Genomic DNA, 4,427 nt, shown 5'->3' with positions numbered 1-4,427 from the left:
GTAGAGAACAGAAATCCCCACCTAAGTCATCTTGTCGTGGAGACCAGTGAGCCTCCGTTTAGCCCTCAGAAGATCCTTGAAAATAAGTCTTTTGCTGACACGTTTGTTTCTACAACCACACCAAGTGGTGTGAATGTGTCATTAAAACAGCAGACCAGCTCTAAGAGCCTTAAGGAAAATGACTCGAGCATTGATTTGCAAACAAACGAACTCTGTTACATCCTGGTTAAGTCCTTGCGCCTTGACCCAGTTGCCGGAGCTGAGGCTGTGCAGGCCCGCGGGTACCTGGAGCTCCCCAAGCCCACCCTCTTCTCGGGAGAGGCCACCCTAACCCACAGGGCAGGACCCAGCGATGCAGGGATGGAGTTTGAAACACAGGAAATGATCGTCAGAATGGCCAGTCTGCTCAAGAATAATGAAACTGGAGCTGAGTTATGTGAAACAGCTATAGATCTAGGAGGTGTCGGCTCTCAGCTGCACATCACCTCTTCAGAAGGCAGACACAAACCGGCCCACATGCTGCAAGATGGGTCACCGTGTGCAGCAAGAGCTCTGCTGAATGGTGGGCTTTTCCCCGTCTATTTACATGCTGATTCTTACCAGAATACAGCAGCAACAGGTGAAACTATCGATACAGAGCCTTCTTTCTTTGTTCCGAAATCTTGTGCCCCTCTTGTCTGTGGGGTCTTTGAAGAGCAGGTGGAAGATAAGAGTGCTGATGAGGGGCAGAGGGCTGAGTGGGGCTCTGTGACCCGAGGTGGAGGCCTGGATATCAGTGTGAACTCTGACATCCATTATGAACCACCTTCTGGAGACTCGGATCAAGACTCTTTTGGTGAGTGTGGAAACCCCAGATTAGATACGGAAGAGTCCTGTACTTTGCGATATAGTCACACCGAGAAGAAACAACGTACTTCCAAAGATGGTTTTGACTCTTTCCTGAACGTAAACAATAGTGATTATGATGACTGGGGCTACTCGAGCCAGGTTCCAGGGCTGGAGACGGGCATTCCTCCCAGAAGCTGGCCCGTGGGATTAAAGAAGGAAGATAAGTGTGTGCCCTCTTATGTCCAAATCCGAGATCTCCGTGGGATCCCCAGGACCTACGCTAACTTCACTGTCACTAAAGAGCTGAGAGACACCACGAGAACCCTGCATAGCCTGTGCAGGCACCCCGGCGTCACGGCCAAGGGCGGCTTGCTCAGCTCCTGGACAGACACTTGGCAGGTGGCAGACGACCTCACCCAGAACACTTTAGATCTGGAGTATCTGCGTTTTGCACATAAACTAAAACAAATTGTGAAGACGGGAGTTGCTCCGTGTTCCGCCCCTTCCACCGCCGTCTTTCCTAAGGAGCCCCCTCTCCAGGGCGCCATGGGGGCTTTCCCTGCGACAAAAGTGCCCGAGTCCCCAGGGCTGCCTCCTTCCTCCCATAGCAGGAGTCCCCTCATGGTGACAGTAGTGCACTCAGGCCCCAGACACCAGGGTCAGCAGGCGAGAAGGCAGGCACCCAGCTGTGTGGGCCGTTCCTCCTCCTCCTGGAAGGAGAGGTGTGGCCACGATAGAAATCATCTCCCAAACTCTGAACGAAATTCAACTGTTTCATACCACCTCAACAAATTGAAATATAACAGTACATTGAAAGAGTCCCGGAATGACATTTCCCTTATTCTCAACGAATACGCCGAATTCAACAAGGTGATGAACAGCCACCCGGTCATCTTCCAGGAGAAAGAGCCACATGCTGCTTCTGGAGAAGCCGAACCCCGAGAGCTGTGTCCCTCCATCCCTCGGCCAGCCTCCTACGATGACATGGTTGCAGACCTGTGCACCAGTCTGCACGTCAAACTGGAGAGGGTTGTGAAGGAGGCTTCTACCAGGACCTTCCTCTTCCACCTCGTGGAGACAGAGGACAAGTCATTCTTTGTAAGAACAAAGGTAAAGTGCCAGATTTTCCTTAACAGTTTATATTATTTTGATTGCTGTCTGAGTTTTTTGTAAGTAATACAGGATTCTCAGCTTCAGAAAGAAGCCATTGATATGAAGTGGTGTTTCGGCTTCTCAGCTCAGTCTTTCCCTGCAGACTAAAGGTTTGGCCACAGGGACCTGCCGTTTGTACTATATTTGAAGATTTGTATGATTACCCAGGAATAGTGCAGTGAGTTCTTTTCATAAAACAGTACCAGTGGAGGCATATTCAATTGTACACACAAACACAGGCCAAAGGTTAAGATTCAGCTTTAAAAAAAGCTTACCTGTGTACCTCCACTATTGCGGAGAGTGAGGGGGATCCAGGGTCCTTCTCAGGTGTGCGTGTTGGAGCCCCACGTGCGCAGGTGAGGGGAATGTTGCCTCTCCTGATCCTCTCGGTCTAACGGGACGTGAGAAACATGGTAAAGATAACTGTGCAGCTGTGGCAGGTGTGGCGGGGCAGGTGCGAAGATGTCATTCTGAGGGTGGCAGACCTGGTCAGGGGCCCAGGGACGTTCTCCTTCAGGAGAGGACGCCGGCCTCTCACCAGGTGTGGACGGGTAGACCAGTAAGGGTTCGGGTCCCGATGCCCGATGAGATTTGTTTCAGGTCCACGCGTGTCAGCCCTCGTGCTGAGTCCTGGGTTAAGTCAGGGTGGCTGCCCCGGGATGACGTGTCCCAGGAGACCCCTGCCAGCGCCCAGCTGCTGAGGAGCACAGAGCGCCTGCAGATGTTTGCAACATCTGGGCTGAGTGACGAGCGTGACGGTCGCCATGATGGGTGCGCGGCGTGTAGATGCCAGGGCCGCTGCGGAGGAGCGAAAGGCCCCAGACTGCGCCTTGCGCCTCCTGGCAAGTCCTGCCCCGCATCGGTCAGTGTGGACGTCGCAGCCATCAGGCACCTGCGGGCCGAGGCTCAGCGCTGCCCCGGGGGGAAGCACGGGGCCTAAGGAGGCTTCCTGAAGGGTGGGGGGCGGTCGGGGACACGGCGATCACCGTCAGGGGTAAAAGGGCCACGTGGACGTCACGCGGGGGCACTTGGACTCTCCTGAGGTCCCTGCAGGGCACGAGAAATGTTTCTGAAAGATGAGGAGCAGCACGTTTGCACTTGACAGAGTGGTCCCTCCACCACAGCACGGAGAGTGGATTAGAAAAGCGAGGCAACCGGCCTCAACGCGAGGCTTCCCCGTGTCGCCCGAGTCAGCAGTACGTTCTCCTGTGAGGCGGCTGATGGCTCCTGTTTTGTATCATTTAATATGATTTTTAGTGTTTTCCAAATTTGTGGAATCAAGGATCCTCTTGTTGTCCAACGTTCTTCACAAATGGCTGCCATATCTGGTCTGCCCTCCGCCCGCCCCCCTCCCCGTTGTCTTTGTTGCAATTTCTGTGCGATTTTGGTAAGATTTTAGTTGAAAAAATAAAGCATAAAGTGGCCTTCAGTCTTCGGAAGGTGATTAGCCTCCAAAAGTAACCTGGAAATTATTTATTTATTTTAACCTTGAATTAAAGTTGATTTTCTCTGGCTGAGTAGATACGCCACACCCTGACCTGCGCTGAAATATGTCAGGGATCAACTGAGCACCATGGCCATGTCCTTGTTTTACCACATTGAGCAAAATACTTGATTTCTTTTTGCTTCCATCTCAAAAGCAACGATGCACTATCTTAGTTCTCATGTCTTTTACAGAGCACAGGTGACACTGGTTTTCATACGGGAGCAGTCACAGTGATGTTTATCGAAGTAACACTTGTAGATAACATGCTTGTTTCGGTAGTGACTGTATCATTTCATGGTACTTCTAGATAACATGCTTGTTTCGGTAGTGACTGTATCATTTCATGGTAATATTTTATCACGTGGCCACTATTTACAACAGAAAATAACATCGGGTGCACCTTTAAAACAACTTCAAGTGAGAAAGTGGACATAGTATAAAGTACATTTGAGAATAAAGTGTGATCAAGAGCAAAGTGTTTTTAAAAAGCTCAGAAAGCTATGGTGGAGAATCCGTCTGTCCTGGAGCATTCACCAGTGATGGGGTGTCAGGCCCTGTTTACTCATAAGGTGATTCAGGGTGTGACAGGATGGCCCAGAATTCCACAGGAGCTGATGAAAATGTTGAACCTATCAGAAAGCGTATTAGTTCAAATCGTTCATTAGTAAAATAGGTGAGGATTTATAAGGATTTATATTTAGATATTTTAAGGAGCTCTTTGTCCAAAGATATCTTGTCTGTAGGAATGTCTTTTGAAAATACATCACCATACTTTTTTTCTCATTTTATTTTAAAATTTTTATTGGAGTATAGTTGATTCAGTGTGTTGTGTTAGCATTGCCATACATTTTGAGTGAAAACTTGAAGTCAAAATTTGAGTTGTCTTGAGATCTGGCGGGGAGACTGACCAAAGTAACACCTTATTTTAGAAAGGAAATAACAAGTGATGGTGTTTTTGGTA

The 4,427-nt window shown here is 49.5% G+C and overlaps 1 pseudogene; it reads left to right on the top strand.

Moving 5' to 3' along the window:
• The first annotated feature begins 3 nt into the window (after nt 1-3).
• Nucleotides 4-4,410, top strand: LOC114899646 (annotated as a pseudogene).
• Nucleotides 4,411-4,427: the final 17 nt, after the last annotated feature.

Source organism: Monodon monoceros, unplaced genomic scaffold (assembly GCF_005190385.1).
Source record: "Monodon monoceros isolate NGI ecotype Baffin Bay Population unplaced genomic scaffold, NGI_Narwhal_1 Contig2941_ctg1, whole genome shotgun sequence".
Taxonomy (NCBI): Eukaryota; Metazoa; Chordata; class Mammalia; order Artiodactyla; family Monodontidae; genus Monodon; species Monodon monoceros.
The sequence above is the reverse complement of the archived record's forward strand: the minus strand, read 5'-3'. Positions and strand labels throughout refer to the sequence as shown.